At 52.3% G+C, this 25,168-nt stretch overlaps 1 protein-coding gene across 2 annotated transcripts in view; it reads right to left on the bottom strand.

Annotated features, from left to right (window-relative positions):
• LOC138527344 (N-acetylated-alpha-linked acidic dipeptidase 2-like) overlaps nucleotides 1-25,168 on the bottom strand; it is a 501,035-nt gene that overhangs the window by 140,766 nt on the left and 335,101 nt on the right. The window lies entirely within an intron of this gene.

Raw genomic sequence — 25,168 nt, 5'->3', positions numbered from 1 at the left:
AACCACGTCCTGATGACAGTGCGGACCCTTCACCCGTTACCAATTAGATCCCGTTCAAGGCTGACATCCTCCCGAACCAGAAACACGAACATGATTATGTGTAGACAACAATAGCTCACTACTATTTTGAAAGTAGTACATGAATTTGCACAAAATCTCTATGCTACTGACCCTCACTTGAATGTGGAGTGTAAACATTTGAATCTCTTTGCGGCCCGCTTGGGCCTACATGTGTTTTTTAAGGTTCAAGTTTATGTTTATGAACCTACAGTTTTACATGTGTGTCAAAACCTATGAATAAATTGTATTATTTTTTGCTCAAATGTCTCTAGCCCTTTCTGTGACCACCAACAGCTAGCATTTGTTACACCTTGCTGACTGCCCTTCAGGCCCACCTTGTTCTGCACGGCTGAACAGGGGTAGCCGATGACTCTTCTTTCATTTCCTTTATAGGACCAGGCTGCTTCAGTTCCATGCTACAAGAAGGCCTGTAAGAAGGCTAACAGAGGGTGTGCTGCTGTGCGCCCTAAACCCTTCCTGCCCCCCCTTCCCTACCTCACACTACCATGGCTAGGACCGGGCTGCTTCAGTTCCATGCTACAAGAAGGCCTGTAAGAAGGCTAACAGAGGGTGTGCTGCTGTGCGCCCTAAACCCTTCCTGCCCCCCCTTCCCTACCTCACACTACCATGGCTAGGACCGGGCTGCTTCAGTTCCATGCTACAAGAAGGCCTGTAAGAAGGCTAACAGAGGGTGTGCTGCTGTGCGCCCTAAACCCTTCCTGCCCCCCCTTCCCTACCTCACACTACCATGGCTAGGACCGGGCTGCTTCAGTTCCATGCTACAAGAAGGCCTGTAAGAAGGCTAACAGCAGGTGTGCTGCTGTGCGCCCTAAACCCTTCCTGCCCCCCCTTCCCTACCTCACACTACCATGGCTAGGACCGGGCTGCTTCAGTTCCATGCTACAAGAAGGCCTGTAAGAAGGCTAACAGAGGGTGTGCTGCTGTGCGCCCTAAACCCTTCCTGCCCCCCCTTCCCTACCTCACGCTACCATGGCTAGGACCGGGGTGCTTCAGTTCCATGCTTCAAGAAGGCCTGTAAGAAGGCTAACAGAGGGTGTGCTGCTGTGCGCCCTAAACCCTTCCTGCCCCCCCTTCCCTACCTCACGCTACCATGGCTAGGACCGGGCTGCTTCAGTTCCATGCTACAAGAAGGCCTGTAAGAAGGCTAACAGCGGTTGTGCTGCTGTGCGCCCTAAACCCTTCCTGCCCCCCCTTCCCTACCTCACACTACCATGGCTAGGACCGGGGTGCTTCAGTTCCATGCTACAAGAAGGCCTGTAAGAAGGCTAACAGAGGGTGTGCTGCTGTGCGCCCTAAACCCTTCCTGCCCCCCCTTCCCTACCTGACACTACCATGGCTAGGACCGGGGTGCTTCAGTTCCATGCTTCAAGAAGGCCTGTAAGAAGGCTAACAGAGGGTGTGCTGCTGTGCGCCCTAAACCCTTCCTGCCCCCCCCCTTCCCTACCTCACTCTACCATGGCTAGGACCAGGCTGCTTCAGTTCCATGCTACAAGAAGGCCTGTAAGAAGGCTAACAGAGGTTGTGCTGCTGTGCGCCCTAAACCCTTCCTGCTCCCCCCTTCCCTACCTCACCCTACCATAGCTAGGACCAGGCTGCTTCAGTTCCATGCTACAAGAAGGCCTGTAAGAAGGCTAACAGAGGTTGTGCTGCTGTGCGCCCTAAACCCTTCCTGCCCCCCTTCCCTACCTCAGACTACCATGGCTAGGACCGGGGTGCTTCAGTTCCATGCTTCAAGAAGGCCTGCAAGAAGGCTAACAGAGGGTGTGCTGCTGTGCGCCCTAAACCCTTCCTGCCCCCCCTTCCCTACCTCACACTACCATGGCTAGGACCGGGGTGCTTCAGTTCCATGCTTCAAGAAGGCCTGTAAGAAGGCTAACAGAGGGTGTGCTGCTGTGAGCCCTAAACCCTTCTTGCCCCCCCCTTCCCTACCTCACCCTACCATGGCTAGAACCAGGCTGTTTCAGTTCCATGCTACAAGAAGGCCTGTAAGAAGGCTAGCAGGGGGCTGTGCCCCCCAAACCCCCCCTTCCCTACCTCACCCTACAATGGCTAGGACCAGGGTGCTCCAGTTCCGTGCTAAAAGAAGGCCAGTGAGGAGGCTGGCGGAGGGGTGTGCTTCTGTGGCCCTTACGCCCTCCCTGCACCCTCCCTTCCCCACCTCTCGCTACCATGGCGATGCTGTAACCATGCAGAATGGCAGAGTTTGGGGGTTCAATAATCAGGGTCGCGCCCACCCGTTGCTACGGTTTCCGCGGTCAGGGTCGCATAAACCTTTGCCACTAGTAACTACGAGTACTTCCTGGGTGTGTTGCTCTGCGTGTCCGTTGTGAGGTTCAGTGTGTGTTTTGTGCTGTGCGGTTCACCAGAATGACACCGTGGTGTTTTGCACAATATAAAAGCCAATTAACATAAGATAACCTTAATTTGCCAGCTGCCTTTGCTTGGTTGCTGGCGTGATTGGTCCTTGGCACCTGCGTTTTCACTCTGGGCATGTGACGCTTTGGGGAGGGTGGCAGACTGAGGCTTTGGACGGGTCAGTGAACTCTGGACTTCTTCTTGGAGGGTCCAGCGGGTGGCCAGGTGGGTTCTCCTCCTCCTAGTTGCGGTGGCAAGGACGCAGCCTCACCCTCGCGCTTGAGGATAGGATCTGTAAAGCCTGTTTGACTCTGGATTCCAGGCAGGTGGGAGGCCTCTTCCCAGGTTTGGGGTTGCCTGGAGACCTGATCTTTGGTAAGAATACCTACAGCCCACCATAGTCCCAGATAGTAGGATGAATCCGTCTTATGTCTGGGGTCACAGCTAGACTTTTGCTCGGCTCCTGGATGTGGGCTCCACAATTTCTCATGATCGGATCATCTTGGACTCACGCTCGAGTTCAGACCTATTCTTTATTGATTTGTGACTCCTCCCATTCAGGGTCCAATAAGAATCCCTAAAGGCCCCTGGAGAAGACTTGATGCGGGTGCCAGGGGCCCCTTCCTAATTAATCCGACTATTACCAACGGCCCCTCTGTTGGGGGATCCTGTACAGTCCATCGATTGGCTCCCGCCATTGCCCGGTGCCGCGGCACCCGCTGAACTGAGGCAAGATCCAAGCTGGTCTAGGATCTCCTGAAAAGGGTGACTTAAGTTTAGAGGACCAGGGATCTGGTGAACCCTTTCTGGGCGGGGAGCACCCATGCTTCCCTGAGATTACCTCCTCCTCAGGGGCCTCTGCAAGAGCCCTGCCCTGTTGCTCTCTGGGAAAGGACCCGCTTTTGAAGACTAAGTCACTGCCACTAGGCAGCTTAGTTCGCACGTTCCGCAAATGCCACGCCCTGCAGGAGCCTTCCTAATGCCATTCAAGACCTCCCCCCGTCATTACCGGGGTCGCCCCATTCACCCCTTCACCCCTGGCTGCCCTGCGGCCCGTGTTCTGTGTGGGTTCTCTAAACTGTGGCCCCAGTGATTGTAGCTACTGTATCACCTATTAGGAAAGTTGCATTAACTGGCAGCTGGCATTGCCATCACTGGGGGCAGTCCAGATGAGCAAATGCCAGACAGCAGATATTCTGGATAAGGTGCCAGTGAACAGAGCCGATGCCCGGGAAGCGCTGTCATCTGACCCCTGGCTCCTGGCCCTCCGCCAACAATGCCCTATATGAACAGGCCTCGCCAGCTCCCTGTGCCAGGCATTGCCCCTGAAAAGATGCCCTTCTGAAGAAACCTTAGGTGACACCTCAAGGACTGTCTACTTCTGGGACGTCGATTCTGCTCTTTTCCCTTCCTCCCCCTCTCCTTCCAATGATGGCTGATTTCTGCCCCATCCCATGCACCCCTGCAGATCCCCCTTCAACTCCCTCCAGCACCCCCCCCCCACCCCGAGGCCTGTGCATTTGCACACATTAGAAATGGAATGCGGTCATTCATTGTCGAAGTAAGGGAGTTTTTGCTCTTTTTTGAGGAAACTACACTGTCCCCATGGAGCAGAGCAACGGTGGTCCTCTCGGTCCATGCGCCTGGTGCGGGCCTTTCGCGACTTTGAGGAACCATGGGGTGTCCAGAGGATTTCCAGGCTTGGTTTTGGCCTAACAGGGGCCAAGTTGGGCTTTTTTTGGGCTTGTCAATCTCCGGCTGGTGACTATTGCGAGCGGCATCTGTTCCTCGACCGTGCAGAACTACCCATGGCGTTTAATGCCGCAATCCTAATATTCTGGGTATTCACCCGAGGAGAGCTCTTTGGCCGGTCTGGATGCATGGCTTTAATGCCCCAATCCTAATATTCTGGGTATTCACCCGAGGAGAGCTCTTTGGCCGGTCTGGATGCATGGCTTTAATGCCGCAATCCCAATATTCTGGGTATTCACCCGAGGAGAGCTCTTTGGCCGGTCTGGATGCATGGCTTTAATGCCGCAATCCTAATATTCTGGGTATTCACCCGAGGAGAGCTCTTTGGCCGGTCTGGATGCATGGCTTTAATGCTGCAATCCTAATATTCTGGGTATTCACCCGAGGAGAGCTCTTTGGCCGGTCTGGATGCATGGCTTTAATGCCCCAATCCTAATGTTCTGAGTATTCACCCGAGGAGAGCTCTTTGGCCGGTCTGGATGCATGGCTTTAATGCTGTAATCCTAATGTTCTGGGTATTCAACCGAGGAGAACTCTTTGGCCGGTCTGGATGCATGGCTTTAATGCCGCAATCCTAATGTTCTGGGTATTCACCCGAGGAGAACTCTTTGGCCGGTCTGGATGCATGGCTTTAATGCCGCAATCCTAATGTTCTGGGTATTCACCCGAGGAGAGCTCTTTGGCCGGTCTGGATGCATGGCTTTAATGCCGCAATCCCAATATTCTGGGTATTCACCCGAGGAGAGCTCTTTGGCCGGTCTGGATGCATGGCTTTAATGCCGCAATCCTAATATTCTGGGTATTCACCCGAGGAGAACTCTTTGGCCGGTCTGGATGCATGGCTTTAATGCCGCAATCCTAATATTCTGGGTATTCACCCGAGGAGAACTCTTTGGCCGGTCTGGATGCATGGCTTTAATGCCCCAATCCTAATATTCTGGGTATTCATCCGAGGAGAGCTCTTTGGCCGGTCTGGATGCATGGCTTTAATGCCCCAATCCTAATATTCTGGGTATTCACCCGAGGAGAGCTCTTTGGCCGGTCTGGATGCATGGCTTTAATGCCGCAATCCTAATATTCTGGGTATTCACCCGAGGAGAGCTCTTTGGCCGGTCTGGATGCATGGCTTTAATGCCGCAATCCTAATATTCTGGGTATTCACCCGAGGAGAGCTCTTTGGCCGGTCTGGATGCATGGCTTTAATGCCCCAATCCTAATATTCTGGGTATTCACCCGAGGAGAGCTCTTTGGCCGGTCTGGATGCATGGCTTTAATGCCGCAATCCTAATATTCTGGGTATTCACCCGAGGAGAGCTCTTTGGCCGGTCTGGAGGCATGGCTTTAATGCCGCAATCCTAATATTCTGGGTATTCACCCGAGGAGAGCTCTTTGGCCGGTCTGGAGGCATGGCTTTAATGCCCCAATCCTAATATTCTGGGTATTCACCCGAGGAGAGCTCTTTGGCCGGTCTGGATGCATGGCTTTAATGCCGCAATCCTAATATTCTGGGTATTCACCCGAGGAGAGCTCTTTGACCGGTCTGGATGCATGGCTTTAATGCCGCAATCCTAATATTCTGGGTATTCACCCGAGGAGAACTCTTTGGCCGGTCTGGATGCATGGCTTTAATGCCGCAATCCCAATATTCTGGGTATTCACCCGAGGAGAACTCTTTGGCCGGTCTGGATGCATGGCTTTAATGCCGCAATCCCAATATTCTGGGTATTCACCCGAGGAGAACTCTTTGGCCGGTCTGGATGCATGGCTTTAATGCCGCAATCCCAATATTCTGGGTATTCACCCGAGGAGAACTCTTTGGCCGGTCTGGATGCATGGCTTTAATGCCGCAATCCCAATATTCTGGGTATTCACCCGAGGAGAACTCTTTGGCCGGTCTGGATGCATGGCTTTAATGCCGCAATCCCAATATTCTGGGTATTCACCCGAGGAGAGCTCTTTGGCCGGTCTGGATGCATGGCTTTAATGCCGCAATCCTAATATTCTGGGTATTCACCCGAGGAGAGCTCTTTGGCCGGTCTGGATGCATGGCTTTAATGCCCCAATCCTAATATTCTGGGTATTCACCCGAGGAGAGCTCTTTGGCCGGTCTGGATGCATGGCTTTAATGCCGCAATCCTAATATTCTGGGTATTCACCCGAGGAGAGCTCTTTGGCCGGTCTGGATGCATGGCTTTAATGCCGCAATCCTAATATTCTGGGTATTCACCCGAGGAGAGCTCTTTGGCCGGTCTGGAGGCATGGCTTTAATGCCCCAATCCTAATATTCTGGGTATTCACCCGAGGAGAGCTCTTTGGCCGGTCTGGATGCATGGCTTTAATGCCGCAATCCTAATATTCTGGGTATTCACCCGAGGAGAGCTCTTTGGCCGGTCTGGATGCATGGCTTTAATGCCGCAATCCTAATATTCTGGGTATTCACCCGAGGAGAACTCTTTGGCCGGTCTGGATGCATGGCTTTAATGCCGCAATCCCAATATTCTGGGTATTCACCCGAGGAGAACTCTTTGGCCGGTCTGGATGCATGGCTTTAATGCCGCAATCCCAATATTCTGGGTATTCACCCGAGGAGAACTCTTTGGCCGGTCTGGATGCATGGCTTTAATGCCGCAATCCCAATATTCTGGGTATTCACCCGAGGAGAACTCTTTGGCTGGTCTTGCAATGTCTTAGTTCTTGCTAAATTTAGCTCGACAATCCTAAGCAGGCTGACAGCCCCCTCGACCACTGATATCCCTCGAGTTTTCTTAAGCCGGGTCTGTGGCTCTGTGCACTGATGCATCCACTACAGGGGCCTGTGTTTGACCCCATGGTCGCATGTTCGAATCCCAGCAGGTCCACTCAGCCCATCATCCTTCAAAGTGGATAAAAGGAGTGCCACTGAGTCGGGTGATAATGAGCATCTGTTATCTTTCCATAGCGCCAAGATGCCGCTCTGGATTGAATGCACGCTCTAAACATACACCTGTTGCATATTGTGCACTCCTCGCTTCCTTCCTGTGGAGTGGCCCAGACCTGTGGGTGCACGTCACACACCGCATGCTGGCGCTTTAGGACTGGGTGGCTACCCAGAGACTGAAGGTCGAGGCAGTGGTCGTGGGCAGCTGCAGACAGCTCTGGGGGTCCTCGTTCTGGGAAGCTGTCACAGTAAATGTGATGTATTTGCTCTTTGGCGCAGTCCTTTCATTCGGTGCGGCCTCTTTTTTTTAATTTAAGGTCCTCCAGACTAAGATTCAATGTTTAATCCAAAGGCTCATGTGTCTGCGGTCCCATCCTGTGTCTGTGGTCTCATCCTATGTCTGTGGTCTCATCCAGTGTCTGCGATCTCATCCTGTGTCTGCGATCTCATCCAGTGTATGTGGTCTCATCCTATGTCTGCGGTCTCATCCTGTGTCTGTGGTCTCATCCAGTGTCTGCGATCTCATCCTGTGCCTGCGATCTCATCCAGTGTATGTGGTCTCATCCTGTGTCTGCGGTCTCATCCTGTGTCTGCGGTCTTATCCTGTGTCTGTGGTCTCTTCCTATGTCTGCGATCTCATCCTGTGTCTGCGATCTCATCCAGTGTCTGCGGTCTCATCCTGTGTCTGCGATCTCATCCTGTGTCTGCGGTCTCATCCTGTGTCTGCGGTCTTATCCTGTGTCTGTGGTCTCATCCTGTGTCTGCGATCTCATCCTGTGTCTGTGGTCTCATCCTATGTCTGCGGTCTCATCCAGTGTCTGCGATCTCATCATGTGTCTGCGATCTCATCCAGTGTATGTGGTCTCATCCTGTGTCTGCGGTCTCATCCTGTGTCTGTGGTCACATCCGATGTCTGCGGTCTCATCCTGTGTCTGTGGTCTCATCCAGTGTCTGCGATCTCATCCTGTGTCTGCGATCTCATCCAGTGTATGTAGTCTCATCCTGTGTCTGCGGTCCCATCCTGTGTCTGCAATCTCATCCTGTGTCTGCGATCTCATCCAGTGTCTGCGGTCTCATCCTGTGTCTGCGATCTCATCCTGTGTCTGCGGTCTCATCCTGTGTCTGCGGTCTCATCCTGTGTCTGTGGTCTCATCCTGTGTCTGCGATCTCATCCTGTGTCTGTGGTCTCATCCTTTGTCTGTGGTCTCATCCTGTGTCTGTGGTCTCATCCTTTGTCTGTGATCTCATCTTGTGTCTGTGGTCTCATCCTTTGTCTGCGCTCTCATCCTGTGTCTGTGTGCTAATCCTGTGTCTACGAGCTCAACATGTGTCTGTGGTCTCATCCTGTATCTGGGAGCTCATCCTGTGTCTGCGGTCTCATCCTGTGTCTGTGATTTTATCCTGTGTCTGCGAGCTCATCCTGTGTCTGTGACCTCATCATGTGTCTGTGAGCTCATCCTGTGCCTGTGAGCTCATCCTGTGTCTGTGAGCTCATCCTGTGTCTGCGGTCTCATCCTGTGTCTGCGGTCTTATCCTGTGTCTGTGGTCTCATCCTGTGTCTGCGATCTCATCCTGTGTCTGTGGTCTCATCCTTTGTCTGTGATCTCATCCTGTGTCTGTGGTCTCAACCTGTGTCTATGGTCTCATCCTTTGTCTGTGATCTCATCTTGTGTCTGTGGTCTCATCCTGTGTCTGCGCTCTCATCCTGTGTCCGTGAGCTAATCCTGTGTCTACGAGCTCATCCTGTGTCTGCGGTCTCATCCTGTGTCTGTGTGCTAATCCTGTGTCTACGAGCTCAACAGGTGTCTGCGGTCTCATCCTGTATCTGGGAGCTCATCCTGTGTCTGAGGTCTCATCCTGTGTCTGTGATCTTATCCTGTGTCTGCGATCTCATCCTGTGCCTTTGAGCTCATCCTGTGTCTCTGAGCTCATCCTGTGTCTGTGGCCTCATCATGTGTCTGCAAGCTCATCCTATGCCTGCAGTCTCATCCTGTGTCTGTTAGCTCATCTTGTGTCTGTTAGCTCATCCTGTGTCTGCAAGCTCATCCTGTGTCTGCGGGCTCATCCTGTGTCTGTGAGTTCATCCTGTGTTTGTGAGTTCATCCTGTGTTTGTGGTCTTATCATTTGTCTGCAAGCTCATCCTGTGTCTGCGGGCTCATCCTGTGTCTGTGAGTTCATCCTGTGTCTGTGAGTTCATCCTGTGTTTGTGAGTTCATCCTGTGTTTGTGAGTTCATCCTGTGTCTGCGAGCTCATCCTGTGTCTGTGAGCTATCCTGTGTCTGCAAGCTCATCCTGTGTCTGTGAGCTCATCCTGTGTCTGCGAGCTCATCCTGTGTCTGTGGTCTCATCCTGTGTCTGCGGTCTTATCCTGTGTCTGTGGTCTCATCCTGTGTCTGCGATCTCATCCTGTGTCTGTGGTCTCATCTTGTGTCTGTGGTCTCATCCTTTGTCTGTGATCTCATCTTGTGTCTGTGGTTTCATCCTGTGTCTGCGCTCTCATCCTGTGTCTGTGAGCTAATCCTGTGTCTACGAGCTCATCCTGTGTCTGCGGTCTCATCCTGTGTCTGTGTGCTAATCCTGTGTCTACAAGCTCAACATGTGTCTGCGATCTCATCCTGTATCTGGGAGCTCATCCTGTGTCTGCGGTCTCATCCTGTGTCTGTGATCTTATCCTGTGTCTGCGAGCTCATCCTGTGTCTGTGACCTCATCATGTGTCTGTGAGCTCATCCTGTGCCTGTGAGCTCATCCTGTGTCTGTGAGCTCATCCTGTGTCTGTGGTCTCATCCTGTGTCTGCGGTCTTATCCTGTGTCTGTGGTCTCATCCTGTGTCTGCGATCTCATCCTGTGTCTTTGGTCTCATCCTTTGTCTGTGATCTCATCCTGTGTCTGTGGTCTCAACCTGTGTCTATGGTCTCATCCTTTGTCTGTGATCTCATCTTGTGTCTGTGGTCTCATCCTGTGTCTGCGCTCTCATCCTGTGTCTGTGAGCTAATCCTGTGTCTACGAGCTCATCCTGTGTCTGCGGTCTCATCCTGTGTCTGTGTGCTAATCCTGTGTCTACGAGCTCAACAGGTGTCTGCGGTCTCATCCTGTATCTGGGAGCTCATCCTGTGTCTGAGGTCTCATCCTGTGTCTGTGATCTTATCCTGTGTCTGCGATCTCATCCTGTGCCTGTGAGCTCATCCTGTGTCTCTGAGCTCATCCTGTGTCTGTGGCCTCATCATGTGTCTGCAAGCTCATCCTATGCCTGCAGTCTCATCCTGTGTCTGTTAGCTCATCTTGTGTCTGTTAGCTCATCCTGTGTCTGCAAGCTCATCCTGTGTCTGCGGGCTCATCCTGTGTCTGTGAGTTCATCCTGTGTTTGTGAGTTCATACTGTGTTTGTGGTCTTATCATTTGTCTGCAAGCTCATCCTGTGTCTGCGGGCTCATCCTGTGTCTGTGAATTCATCCTGTGTCTGTGAGTTCATCCTGTGTTTGTGAGTTCATCCTGTGTCTGCGAGCTCATCCTGTGTCTGTGAGCTATCCTGTGTCTGCAAGCTCATCCTGTGTCTGTGAGCTCATCCTGTGTCTGCGAGCTCATCCTGTGTCTGTGAGCTCATCCTGTGTCTGTGGTCTCATCCTGTCTCTGCGATCTCATCCTGTGTCTGTGGTCTCATCCTGTGTCTGCGGTCTTATCTTGTGTCTGTGGTCTCATCCTTTGTCTGTGATCTCATCTTGTGTCTGTGGTCTCATCCTGTGTCTGCGCTCTCATCCTGTGTCTGTGAGCTAATCCTGTGTCTACGAGCTCATCCTGTGTCTGCGGTCTCATCCTGTGTCTGTGTGCTAATCCTGTGTCTACAAGCTCAACATGTGTCTGCGATCTCATCCTGTATCTGGGAGCTCATCCTGTGTCTGCGGTCTCATCCTGTGTCTGTGATCTTATCCTGTGTCTGCGAGCTCATCCTGTGTCTGTGACCTCATCATGTGTCTGTGAGCTCATCCTGTGCCTGTGAGCTCATCCTGTGTCAGTGAGCTCATCCTGTGTCTGTGGTGTCATCCTGTGTCTGCGGTCTTATCCTGTGTCTGTGGTCTCATCCTGTGTCTGCGATCTCATCCTGTGTCTGTGGTCTCATCCTTTGTCTGTGATCTCATCCTGTGTCTGTGGTCTCAACCTGTGTCTATGGTCTCATCCTTTGTCTGTGATCTCATCTTGTATCTATGGTCTCATCCTGTGTCTGCGCTCTCATCCTGTGTCTGTGAGCTAATCCTGTGTCTACAAGCTCATCCTGTGTCTGCGGTCTCATCCTGTGTCTGTGTGCTAATCCTGTGTCTACGAGCTCAACAGGTGTCTGCGGTCTCATCCTGTATCTGGGAGCTCATCCTGTGTCTGCGGTCTCATCCTGTGTCTTCGATCTCATCCTGTGCCTGTGAGCTCATCCTGTGTCTCTGAGCTCATCCTGTGTCTGTGGCCTCATCATGTGTCTGCAAGCTCATCCTATGCCTGCAGTCTCATCCTGTGTCTGTTAGCTCATCTTGTGTCTGTTAGCTCATCCTGTGTCTGCAAGCTCATCCTGTGTCTGCGGGCTCATCCTGTGTCTGTGAGTTCGTCCTGTGTTTGTGAGTTCCTACTGTGTTTGTGGTTTTATCATTTGTCTGCAAGCTCATCCTGTGTCTGCGGGGTCATCCTGTGTCTGTGAGTTCATCCTGTGTCTGTGAGTTCATCCTGTGTTTGTGAGTTCATCCTGTGTTTGTGAGTTCATCCTGTGTCTGCGAGCTCATCCTGTGTCTGTGAGCTATCCTGTGTCTGCAAGCTCATCCTGTGTCTGTGAGCTCATCCTGTGTCTGCGAGCTCATCCTGTGTCTGTGAGCTCATCCTGTGTCTGCGGTCTCATCCTGTCTCTGCGATCTCATCCTGTGTCTGTGGTCTCATCCTGTGTCTGCGGTCTTATCCTGTGTCTGTGGTCTCATCCTGTGTCTGCGATCTCATCCTGTGTCTGTGGTCTCATCTTGTGTCTGTGGTCTCATCCTTTGTCTGTGATCTCATCTTGTGTCTGTGGTCTCATCCTGTGTCTGCGCTCTCATCCTGTGTCTGTGAGCTAATCCTGTGTCTACGAGCTCATCCTGTGTCTGTGTGCTAATCCTGTGTCTACAAGCTCAACATGTGTCTGCGATCTCATCCTGTATCTGGGAGCTCATCCTGTGTCTGCGGTCTCATCCTGTGTCTGTGATCTTATCCTGTGTCTGCGAGCTCATCCTGTGTCTGTGACCTCATCATGTGTCTGTGAGATCATCCTGTGCCTGTGAGCTCATCCCGTGTCTGTGAGCTCATCCTGTGTCTGTGGCCTCATCCTGTGTCTGTGGCCTCATCATGTGTCTGCAAGCTCATCCTGTGCCTGCGGTCTCATCCAGTGCCTGCGGTCTCATCCTGTGTCTGTTAGCTCAGCCTGTGTCTGTTAGCTCATCCTGTGTCTATTAGCTCATCCTGTGTCTGCAAGCTCATCCTGTGTCTGTGAGTTCATCCTGTGTTTGTGAGTTCATCCTGTGTTTGTGGTCTCATCCTGTGTCTGCAAGCTCATCCTGTGTCTGCGGTCTCATCCTGTGTCTGCGAGCTCATCCTGTGTCTCTGAGTTCATCCTGTATTTGTGAGTTCATCCTGTGTTTGTGGTCTCATCCTGTGTCTGCAAGCTCATCCTGTGTCTGTGAGCTCATCCTGTGCCTGCGGTCTCATACTGTGTCTGTTTGCTCGTCCTGTGTCTGTTAGCTCGTCCTGTGTCTGCGAGCTCATCCTGTGTCTGCAAGCTCATCCTGTGTCTGTGAGTTCATCTTGTGTTTGTGAGTTCATCCTGTGTTTGTGTTCTTATCCTGTGTCCGCAAGCTCATCCTGTGTCTGCGAGCTCATCCTGTGTCTGTGAGTTCATCCTGTGTTTGTGGTCTCAATCTGTGTCTGCGAGCTCATCCTGTGTTTGTGAGTTCATCCTGTGTTTGCGGTCTCATCCTGTGTCTGCGAGCTCATCCTGTGTCTGCGGTCTCATCCTGTGTCTGTTTGCTCGTCCTGTGTCTGTTAGCTCGTCCTGTGTCTGAGAGCTCATACTGTGTCTGCGAGCTCATCCTGTGTCTGTGAGTTCATCCTGTGTTTGTGAGTTCATCCTGTGTTTGTGGTCTCATCCTGTGTCTGCAAGCTCGTCCTGTGTCTGCGAGCTCATCCTCTGTCTGCGAGCTCATCCTGTGTTTGTGAGTTCATCCTGTGTTTGCGGTCTCATCCTGTGTCTGCGAGCTCATCCTGTGTTTGTGAGTTCATCCTGTGTTTGTGGTCTCATCCTGTGTCTGCAAGCTCATCCTGTGTCTGTTAGCTCATCCTGTGTCTGCGAGCTCATCATGTGTCTGTGAGTTCATCCTGTGTTTGTGAGTTCATCCTGTGTTTGTGGTCTTATCCTGCATCTGCAAGCTCATCCTGTGTCTGCGGGCTCATCCTGTGTTTATGAGTTCATCCTGTGTTTGTGGTCTCATCCTGTGTCTGCGAGCTCATCCTGTGTCTGTGAGCTCATCCTGTGTCTGTGAGCTATCCTGTGTCTGTTAGCTCATCCTGTGTCTGTGAGCTCATCCTGTGTCTGTGAGCTCATCCTGTGTCTGCGAGCTCATCCTGTGTCTGCGGTCTCATCCTGTGTCTGCGGTCTCATCCTGTGTCTACGGTCTTATCCTGTGTCTGTGGTCTCATCCTGTGTCTGCGATCTCATCCTGTGTCTGTGGTCTCATCCTGTGTCTGTGGTCTCATCCTTTGTCTGTGATCTCATCTTGTGTCTGTGGTCTCATCCTGTGTCTGCGCTCTCATCCTGTGTCTGTGAGGTAATCCTGTGTCTACGAGCTCATCCTGTGTCTGCGGTCTCATCCTGTGTCTGTGTGCTAATCCTGTGTCTACGAGCTCAACATGTGTCTGCGGTCTCATCCTGTATCTGGGAGCTCATCCTGTGTCTGCGGTCTCATCCTGTGTCTGTGATCTTATCCTGTGTCTGCGAGCTCCTCCTGTGTCTGTGACCTCATCATGTGTCTGTGAGCTCATCGTGTGCCTGTGAGCTCATCCCGTGTCTGTGGCCTCATCCTGTGTCTGTGGCCTCATCCTGTGCCTGCGGTCTCATCCTGTGCCTGCGGTCTCATCCTGTGTCTGTTAGCTCATCCTGTGTCTGTTAGCTCATCCTGTGTCTATTAGCTCATCCTGTGTCTGCGAGTTCATCCTGTGTCTGCGAGCTCATCCTGTGTTTGTGGTCTCATCCTGTGTCTGCAAGCTCATCCTGTGTCTGCGGTCTCATCCTGTGTCTGCGAGCTCATCCTGTAATTGTGAGTTCATCCTGTGTTTGTGGTCCCATCCTGTGTCTGCGAGCTCATCTTGTGTCTGTGAGCTCATCCTGTGCCTGCGGTCTCATCCTGTGTCTGTTAGCTCGTCCTGTGTCTGTTAGCTCGTCCTGTGTCTGAGAGCTCATCCTGTGTCTGCGAGTTCATCCTGTGTTTGTGAGTTCATCCTGTGTTTGTGGTCTCATCCTGTGTCTGCGAGCTCATCCTGTGTCTGCAAGCTCATCTTGTGTCTGCGAGTTCATCCTGTGTTTGTGGTCTCATCCTGTGTCTGCGAGCTCATCCTGTGTTTGTGAATTCATCCTGTGTTTGCGGTCTCATCCTGTGTCTGCGAGCTCATCCTGTGTTTGTGAGTTCATCCTGTGTTTGTGGTCTCATCCTGTGTCTGCAAGCTCATCCTGTGTCTGTTAGCTCATCCTGTGTCTGCGAGCTCATCATGTGTCTGTGAGTTCATCCTGTGTTTGTGAGTTCATCCTGTGTTTGTGGTCTTATCCTGCATCTGCAAGCTCATCCTGTGTCTGCGGGCTCATCCTGTGTCTGTGAGTTCATCCTGTGTTTGTGAGTTCATCCTGTGTTTGTGAGTTCATCCTGTGTTTGTGGTCTCATCCTGTGTCTGCGAGCTCATCCTGTGTCTGTGAGCTCATCCTGTGTCTGTGAGCTATCCTGTGTCTGTTAGCTCATCCTGTGTCTGTGAGCTCATCCTGTGTCTGTGAGCTCATCCTGTGTCTGCGAGCTCATCCTGTGTCTGCGGTCTCATCCTGTGTCTGCGGTCTTATCCTGTGTCTGCGGTCTCATCCTGTGTCTGCGATCTCATCCTGTGTCTGTGGTCTCATCCTGTGTCTGTGGTCTCATCCTTTGTCTGTGATCTCATCTTGTGTCTGTGGTCTCATCCTGTGTCTGCGCTCTCATCCTGTGTCTGTGAGGTAATCCTGTGTCTACGAGCTCATCCTGTGTCTGCGGTCTCATCCTGTGTCTGTGTGCTAATCCTGTGTCTACGAGCTCAACATGTGTCTGCGGTCTCATCCTGTATCTGGGAGCTCATCCTGTGTCTGCGGTCTCATCCTGTGTCTGTGATCTTATCCTGTGTCTGCGAGCTCCTCCTGTGTCTGTGACCTCATCATGTGTCTGTGAGCTCATCGTGTGCCTGTGAGCTGATCCCGTGTCTGTGGCCTCATCCTGTGTCTGTGGCCTCATCCTGTGCCTGCGGTCTCATCCTGTGCCTGCGGTCTCATCCTGTGTCTGTTATCTCATCCTGTGTCTGTTAGCTCATCCTGTGTCTATTAGCTCATCCTGTGTCTGCGAGTTCATCCCGTGTCTGCGAGCTCATCCTGTGTTTGTGGTCTCATCCTGTGTCTGCAAGCTCATCCTGTGTCTGCGGTCTCATCCTGTGTCTGCGAGCTCATCCTGTATTTGTGAGTTCATCCTGTGTTTGTGGTCCCATCCTGTGTCTGCGAGCTCATCTTGTGTCTGTGAGCTCATCCTGTGCCTGCGGTCTCATCCTGTGTCTGTTAGCTCGTCCTGTGTCTGTTAGCTCGTCCTGTGTCTGCGAGCTCATCCTGTGTCTGTGAGTTCATCCCGTGTTTGTGAGTTCATCCTGTGTTTGTGGTCTCATCCTGTGTCTGCGAGCTCATCCTGTGTCTGCAAGCTCATCCTGTGTCTGCCAGTTCATCCTGTGTTTGTGGTCTCATCCTGTGTCTGCGAGCTCATCCTGTGTTTGCGGTCTCATCATGTGTTTGCAAGCTCATCCTATGCCTGCAGTCTCATCCTGTGTCTGTTAGCTCATCTTGTGTCTGTTAGCTCATCCTGTGTCTGCAAGCTCATCCTGTGTCTGCGGGCTCATCCTGTGTCTGTGAGTTCGTCCTGTGTTTGTGAGTTCATACTGTGTTTGTGGTCTTATCATTTGTCTGCAAGCTCATCCTGTGTCTGCGGGGTCATCCTGTGTCTGTGAGTTCATCCTGTGTCTGTGAGTTCATCCTGTGTTTGTGAGTTCATCCTGTGTTTGTGAGTTCATCCTGTGTCTGCGAGCTCATCCTGTGTCTGTGAGCTATCCTGTGTCTGCAAGCTCATCCTGTGTCTGTGAGCTCATCCTGTGTCTGCGAGCTCATCCTGTGTCTGTGAGCTCATCCTGTGTCTGCGGTCTCATCCTGTCTCTGCGATCTCATCCTGTGTCTGTGGTCTCATCCTGTGTCTGCGGTCTTATCCTGTGTCTGTGGTCTCATCCTGTGTCTGCGATCTCATCCTGTGTCTGTGGTCTCATCTTGTGTCTGTGGTCTCATCCTTTGTCTGTGATCTCATCTTGTGTCTGTGGTCTCATCCTGTGTCTGCGCTCTCATCCTGTGTCTGTGAGCTAATCCTGTGTCTACGAGCTCATCCTGTGTCTGCGGTCTCATCCTGTGTCTGTGTGCTAATCCTGTGTCTACAAGCTCAACATGTGTCTGCGATCTCATCCTGTATCTGGGAGCTCATCCTGTGTCTGCGGTCTCATCCTGTGTCTGTGATCTTATCCTGTGTCTGCGAGCTCATCCTGTGTCTGTGACCTCATCATGTGTCTGTGAGCTCATCCTGTGCCTGTGAGCTCATCCCGTGTCTGTGAGCTCATCCTGTGTCTGTGGCCTCATCCTGTGTCTGTGGCCTCATCATGTGTCTGCAAGCTCATCCTGTGCCTGCGGTCTCATCCAGTGCCTGCGGTCTCATCCTGTGTCTGTTAGCTCAGCCTGTGTCTGTTAGCTCATCCTGTGTCTATTAGCTCATCCTGTGTCTGCAAGCTCATCCTGTGTCTGTGAGTTCATCCTGTGTTTGTGAGTTCATCCTGTGTTTGTGGTCTCATCCTGTGTCTGCAAGCTCATCCTGTGTCTGCGGTCTCATCCTGTGTCTGCGAGCTCATCCTGTGTCCCTGAGTTCATCCTGTATTTGTGAGTTCATCCTGTGTTTGTGGTCTCATCCTGTGTCTGCAAGCTCATCCTGTGTCTGTGAGCTCATCCTGTGCCTGCGGTCTCATCCTGTGTCTGTTTGCTCGTCCTGTGTCTGTTAGCTCGTCCTGTGTCTGCGAGCTCATCCTGTGTCTGCAAGCTCATCCTGTGTCTGTGAGTTCATCCTGTGTTTGTGAGTTCATCCTGTGTTTGTGTTCTTATCCTGTGTCCGCAAGCTCATCCTGTGTCTGCGAGCTCATCCTGTGTCTGTGAGTTCATCCTGTGTTTGTGGTCTCAATCTGTGTCTGCGAGCTCATCCTGTGTTTGTGAGTTCATCCTGTGTTTGCGGTCTCATCCTGTGTCTGCGAGCTCATCCTGTGTCTGCGGTCTCATCCTGTGTCTGTTTGCTCGTCCTGTGTCTGTTAGCTCGTCCTGTGTCTGCGAGCTCATACTGTGTCTGCGAGCTCATCCTGTGTCTGTGAGTTCATCCTGTGTTTGTGAGTTCATCCTGTGTTTGTGGTCTCATCCTGTGTCTGCAAGCTCGTCCTGTGTCTGCGAGCTCATCCTGTGTCTGCGAGCTCATCCTGTGTTTGTGAGTTCATCCTGTGTTTGCGGTCTCATCCTGTGTCTGCGAGCTCATCCTGTGTTTGTGAGTTCATCCTGTGTTTGTGGTCTCATCCTGTGTCTGCAAGCTCATCCTGTGTCTGTTAGCTCATCCTGTGTCTGCGAGCTCATCATGTGTCTGTGAGTTCATCCTGTGTTTGTGAGTTCATCCTGTGTTTGTGAGTTCTTCCTGTGTTTGTGGTCTTATCCTGCATCTGCAAGCTCATCCTGTGTCTGCGGGCTCATCCTGTGTCTGTGAGTTCATCCTGTGTTTGTGAGTTCATCCTGTGTTTGTGAGTTCATCCTGTGTTTGTGGTCTCATCCTGTGTCTGCGAGCTCATCCTGTGTCTGTGAGCTCATCCTGTGTCTGTGAGCTATCCTGTGTCTGTTAGCTCATCCTGTGTCTGTGAGCTCATCCTGTGTCTGCGAGCTCATCCTGTGTCTGCGGTCTCATCCTGTGTCTGCGGTCTCATCCTGTGTCTGCGGTCTTATCCTGTGTCTGTGGTCTCATCCTGTGTCTGCGATCTCATCCTGTGTCTGTGGTCTCATCCTGTGTCTGTGGTCTCATCCTTTGTCTGTGATCTCATCTTGTGTTTGTGGTCTCATCCTGTGTCTGCGCTCTCATCCTGTGTCTGTGAGGTAATCCTGTGTCTACGAGCTCATCCTGTGTCTGCGGTCTCATCCTGTGTCTGTGTGCTAATCCTGTGTCTACGAGCTCAACATGTGTCTGCGGTCTCATCCTGTATCTGGGAGCTCATCCTGTGTCTGCGGTCGCATCCTGTGTCTGTGATCTTATCCTGTGTCTGCGAGCTCCTCCTGTGTCTGTGACCTCATCATGTGTCTGTGAGCTCATCGTGTGCCTGTGAGCTCATCCCGTGTCTGTGGCCTCATCCTGTGTCTGTGGCCTCATCCTGTGCCTGCGGTCTCATCCTGTGCCTGCGGTCTCATCCTGTGTCTGTTAGCTCATCCTGTGTCTGTTAGCTCATCCTGTGTCTATTAGCTCATCCTGTGTCTGCGAGTTCATCCTGTGTCTGCGAGCTCATCCTGTGTTTGTGGTCTCATCCTGTGTCTGCAAGCTCATCCTGTGTCTGCGGTCTCATCCTGTGTCTGCGAGCTCATCCTGTATTTGTGAGTTCATCCTGTGTTTGTGGTCCCATCCTGTGTCTGCGAGCTCATCTTGTGTCTGTGAGCTCATCCTGTGCCTGCGGTCTCATCCTGTGTCTGTTAGCTCGTCCTGTGTCTGTTAGCTCGTCCTGTGTCTGCGAGCTCATCCTGTGTCTGCGAGTTCATCCTGTGTTTGTGAGTTCATCCTGTGTTTGTGGTCTCATCCTGTGTCTGCGAGCTCATCCTGTGTCTGCAAGCTCATCCTGTGTCTGCGAGTTCATCCTGTGTTTGTGGTCTCATCCTGTGTCTGTGAGCTCATCCTGTGTTTGTGAGTTCATCCTGTGTTTGCGGTCTCATCCTGTGTCTGCGAGCTCATCCTGTGTTTGTGAGTTCATCCTGTGTTTGTGGTCTCATCCTGTGTCTGCAAGCTCATCCTGTGTCTGTTAGCTCATCCTGTGTCTGCGAGCTCATCATGTGTCTGTGAGTTCATCCTGTGTTTGTGAGTTCATCCTGTGTTTGTGGTCTTATCCTGCATCTGCAAGCTCATCCTGTGTCTGCGGGCTCATCCTGTGTCTGTGAGTTCATCCTGTGTTTGTGAGTTCATCCTGTGTTTGTGAGTTCATCCTGTGTTTGTGGTCTCATCCTGTGTCTGCGAGCTCATCCTGTGTCTGTGAGCTCATCCTGTGTCTGTGAGCTATCCTGTGTCTGTTAGCTCATCCTGTGTCTGTGAGCTCATCCTGTGTCTGTGAGCTCATCCTGTGTCTGCAAGCTCATCCTGTGTCTGCGGTCTCATCCTGTGTCTGCGGTCTCATCTTGTGTCTGCGGTCTTATTCTGTGTCTGCGGTCTCATCCTGTGTCTGCGATCTCATCCTGTGTCTGTGGTCTCATCCTGTGTCTGTGGTCTCATCCTTTGTCTGTGATCTCATCTTGTGTCTGTGGTCTCATCCTGTGTCTGCGCTCTCATCCTATGTCTGTGAGGTAATCCTGTGTCTACGAGCTCATCCTGTGTCTGCGGTCTCATCCTGTGTCTGTGTGCTAATCCTGTGTCTACGAGCTCAACATGTGTCTGCGGTCTCATCCTGTATCTGGGAGCTCATCCTGTGTCTGCGGTCTCATCCTGTGTCTGTGATATTATCCTGTGTCTGCGAGCTCCTCCTGTGTCTGTGACCTCATCATGTGTCTGTGAGCTCATCGTGTGCCTGTGAGCTGATCCCGTGTCTGTGGCCTCATCCTGTGTCTGTGGCCTCATCCTGTTCCTGCTGTCTCATCCTGTGCCTGCGGTCTCATCCTGTGTCTGTTAGCTCATCCTGTGTCTGTTAGCTCATCCTGTGTCTATTAGCTCATCCTGTGTCTGCAAGTTCATCCCGTGTCTGCGAGCTCATCCTGTGTTTGTGGTCTCATCCTGTGTCTGCAAGCTCATCCTGTGTCTGCGGTCTCATCCTGTGTCTGCGAGCTCATCCTGTATTTGTGAGTTCATCCTGTGTTTGTGGTCCCATCCTGTGTCTGCGAGCTCATCTTGTGTCTGTGAGCTCATCCTCTGCCTGCGGTCTCATCCTGTGTCTGTTAGCTCGTCCTGTGTCTGTTAGCTCGTCCTGTGTCTGCGAGCTCATCCTGTGTCTGTGAGTTCATCCTGTGTTTGTGAGTTCATCCTGTGTTTGTGGTCTCATCCTGTGTCTGCGAGCTCATCCTGTGTCTGCAAGCTCATCCTGTGTCTGCGAGTTCATCCTGTGTTTGTGGTCTCATCCTGTGTCTGCGAGCTCATCCTGTGTTTGCGGTCTCATCCTGTGTCTGCGAGCTCATCCTGTGTTTGTGAGTTCATCCTGTGTTTGTGGTCTCATCCTGTGTCTGCAAGCTCATCCTGTGTCTGTGAGCTCATGCTGTGTCTGCGGTTTCAGTAATTGCCTGTGAGCTGTACTAAGGGAGGGTCCCTTACTGAGCGATATCCTAAATTACTTTTGAAGAGTACTGCAGGAAGGCTTCCTTGTGTGCTGCAAAGTTGGGGTACATCCCCTGTACCCGCGAGCTCCACACTGGTCTCCCAGAGGGCCCAATTCCAGGTTCTCAGATTTCCAGTGTGGTCCTGTGTTCCTGGGATGTGCCGCGCCCCAGTCCCTATGCGTGCACCGCTGATCTCGCGTGGCTTTGCCATACCAGTATCCGTGTGATTCTCGTGCTGCCTCCTGGCATCCACCCAGTGGCACCGGTTCTCGTGCTGTCTCCTGGCCTCCATTCAATAGCACCTGTTCTAGCACCCAGTGGCACCTGTTCTCGTGCTGTCTCCTGGCATCCACCCAGTGGCACCTGTTCTCGTGCTGTCTCCTGGCATCCACCCAGTGGCACCTGTTCTCGTGCTGTCTCCTGGCATCCACCCAGTGGCACCTGTTCTTGTGCTGTCTCCTGGCATCCACCCAGTGGCACCTGTTTTCGTGCTGTCTCCTGGCATCCACCCAGTGGCACCTGTTCTCGTGCTGTTTCTTGGTGTCCACCCAGTGGCACCTGTTCTTTTGCTGTCTCCTGGCCTCCACTCAATAGCACCTGTTCTAGAACCTGTTCTCATGCTGTCTCCTGGCATCCACCCAGTGGCACCTGTTCTTGTGCGGTCTACTGGCGTCCACACATTGGCACCTGTTCTCGAACTGTCTCCTGGTATCCACCCAGTGGCACCGGTTCTCGTGCTGTCTCCTGGCCTCCACTCAATAGCACCTATACTAGCACCTGTTCTCATGCTCTCTCCTGGCATCCACCCAGTGGCACCGGTTCTCGTGCTGTCTCCTGGCCTCCACTCAATAGCACCTGTTCTAGCACCTGTTCTCATGCTGTCTCCTGGCATCCACCCAGTGGCACCTGTTCTCGTGCTGTCTCCTGGTGTCCACCCAGTGGCACCGGTTCTCGTGCTGTCTCCTGGCCTCCACTCAATAGCACCTGTTCTCATGCTGTCTCCTGGCATCCACCCAGCGGCACCTATTCTCATGCTGTCTCCTGGCATCCACCCAGTGGCACCTGTTCTCGTGCTGTCTCCTGGCATCCACCCAGTGGCACCTGTTCTCATGCTGTCTCCTGGCATCCACCCAGTGGCACCTGTTCTTGTGCTGTCTCCTGGTATCCACCCAGTGGCACCTGTTCTCATGCTGTCTCCTGGCATCCACCCAGTGGCACCCGTTCTCATGCTGTCTCCTGGCATCCACCCAGTGGCACCCGTTCTCGTGCTGTCTCCTGGTATCCACCCAGTGGCACCTGTTCTCGTGCTGTCTCCTGGTATCCACCTAGTGGCATCTGTTTTCGTGATTCCTGCTGGCATCCACTCAATGATATCTGTTCTCGTGCTGTCTCCTGGCATCCACCCATTGGCACCTGTTCTCGTGCTGTCTCTTGTTGTCGACCCTATGGCACCTGTTTTCGTGATGCCTTCTGGCATCCACTCAATGATATGTGTTCTCTTGCTGTCTCTTGGCATCCACCCAATGCCACTTGTTCTGGTGCAGTCGCTTGGCATCCACCCAATCACACCTGTTCAGCTGCTGTCTCCTGGCATCCACCTAATGACACCTGTTCTCGTGCTGTCTCCTGGTATCCACTCAATGATATCTGTTCTCGTGATGTCTCTTGCCATCCACCCAATGCCACTTGTTCTTGTGCAGTCGCTTGGCATCCACCCAATCACACCTGTTCAGCTGCTGTCTCCTGGCATGCACTCAATAGCAACTGTTCTAGAATCTGATCTCGTGCTGTCTCCTGGCATCCACCAAATGACACCTGTTCTCGTGCTGTCTCCTGGTATCCACTCAATGATATCTGTTCTCGTGCTGTCTCGTGGCATCCACCCAATGACACTTGTTCTGGTGCAGTCGCTTGACATCCACCCAATCACACCTGTTCAGCTGCTGTCTCCTGGCATGCACTCAATAGCAACTGTTCTAGAATCTGATCTCGTGCTGTCTCCTGGCATCCACCAAATGACACCTGTTCTCGTGCTGTCTCTTGTTGACCCAATGGCACCTGTTTTCGTGATTCCTGCTGGCATCCACTCAATGATATCTGTTCTCGAGCTGTCTCGTGGCATCCACCTAATGCACCTGTTTGTGTGCTGTCTCCTGGCATCCACCCAGTGGAACCTGTTTGTGTGCTGTCTCCTGGCATCCACCCAGTGGCATCTGTTTGTGTGCTGTCTCCTGGTATCCAGCCAGTGGCACCTGTTCTCGTGCTGTTTCCTGGCATCCACCCAGTGGCACCTGTTTGTGTGCTGTCTTCTGGCATCCACCCAGTGGAACCTGTTTGTGTGCTGTCTCCTGCCATCCACCCAGTGGCATCTGTTTGTGTGCTGTCTCCTGGTATCCAGCCAGTGGCACCTGTTCTCGTGCTGTCTCCTGGTATCCAGCCAGTGGCATCTGTTTGTGTGCTGTCTCCTGGTATCCACCCAGCGGCACCTGTTTGTGTGCTGTCTCCTGGTATCCAGCCAGTGGCACCTGTTCTCGTGCTGTCTCCTGGCATCCACCCAGTGGCACCTGTTTGTGTGCTGTCTCCTGGCATCCACCCAGTGGAACCTGTTTGTGTGCTGTCTCCTGGCATCCACCCAGTGGCATCTGTTTGTGTGCTGTCTCCTGGTATCCAGCCAGTGGCACCTGTTCTCGTGCTGTCTCCTGGCATCCACCCAGTGGTACCTGTTTGTGTGCTGTCTCCTGGCATCCATCCAGTGGCATCTGTGTGGTGTCTCCTGGCATCCAGCCAGTGGCACCTGTTCTCGTGCTGCCTCCTGGCATCCACCCAGTGGCACCTGTTTGTGTGCCGTCTCCTGGCATCCACCCAGTGGCACCTGTTTGTGTGCTGTCTCCTGGCATCCACCCAGTGGCACCTGTTTGTGTGCTGTCTCGTGGCATCCACCCAATGCACCTGGTGCCACCCAGGCGTCAAGCTTCGGAGAGTGACCCTCTGCTTCTTAAAGGTCTCAGACCTTCCTGTCCCTTTCTTAAAATGGAAAGCCCTTCCCCAGCCATTTAATTCCTCTGTCTAGTTCCTTGGCTCTGGTGCCTTTGTGCAGTACATAAATACTGGCAGGGTATCAGGAATCGGGCTACTGCTACTGGCATGCATGGCAACATTATCCATTCTATTTGGGAGATACCAGTCCTTTCCTGGTTTTAACTTTGCATTCTGGGACTTGCAGTCCTGAGTTTATAATGGGGAAATACAGGACAAGGAGGCCCAGAATTCAAAGTGTAAAATGACGTCTGGACTCTGTCTCACAAACGGAAGGGCCAATGCTGGCACGTGTGTACTGGTGACACGTGTAGTGCCATAGCCAGCATAAATGTGGGCCTGACTTACAAAACGTTGTTCAATGGGATTGCGGTTTCACGCGCCAGAAGCGGGAGAGTAGACAGGGGGCCGCTGTGGCAAACCGGCAGAAACCAGGGTGGCCCCCGCGCCTGCGCCCAGAGAAATGTGCCGCCCAGAGCTGCTGCGCCGCGGCCTGTGAAGACCTTTCCCAGCAGGTCCACACACAGCCCCACAGATAAGAGGGGCCCCAATCAGCTGTACTCCCTACAAACAAGCGAATAGCCAAACTGCGGAGCAAAACAAGTCTCAACCACCGCAGTGCCGCAGGAAAAAAGCATGTATTATGGCCGCCTGATCTGAAGAGGTGCGGATCGTATCCCATTTAATGAGCACGAATAACTAGATGCAAAGAAATATTTATTCCAAAAACGTGTCTGTTGCACGGTTAAGCCTTCTGTACTGCTCAGAGAACACTCCCATGGTAATAGGACTTACTTTTTTACTCCCTAAAAATCATTTTACTCTCAACTTTAAAAATTAGGCAGTAAAATACCCCCACTTCAAAATCTTATCTGGAGCGCTGAGGACATGCATTGTGTGGAACATGTGCCCTTTGTCATGTGTCAGGAGAAGGGTTGTCTAGAGTGTCCATTTTACACCGTTTATACCCATCAATATTTCAGGCAGTCATAAAAGTGTAGTTGAAACTATTCTTTGCATTGTATGTTTGGGCTTTTTTTAGTCGGCATGTGTTACGTCCTCTCTGGACTTCCTCAGGGCTCAGCTATTAATATTAATTGTGTTTCTCGTGCACCAGGTGAATTCGGGATTGCTTTTCCAGCTGCCG

Source organism: Ambystoma mexicanum, chromosome 14 (genome assembly GCF_040938575.1).
Source record: "Ambystoma mexicanum isolate Mex_15411 chromosome 14, UKY_AmexF1_1, whole genome shotgun sequence".
NCBI lineage: Eukaryota > Metazoa > Chordata > Amphibia > Caudata > Ambystomatidae > Ambystoma > Ambystoma mexicanum.
This window is presented reverse-complemented; position numbering and strand designations above follow the sequence as displayed.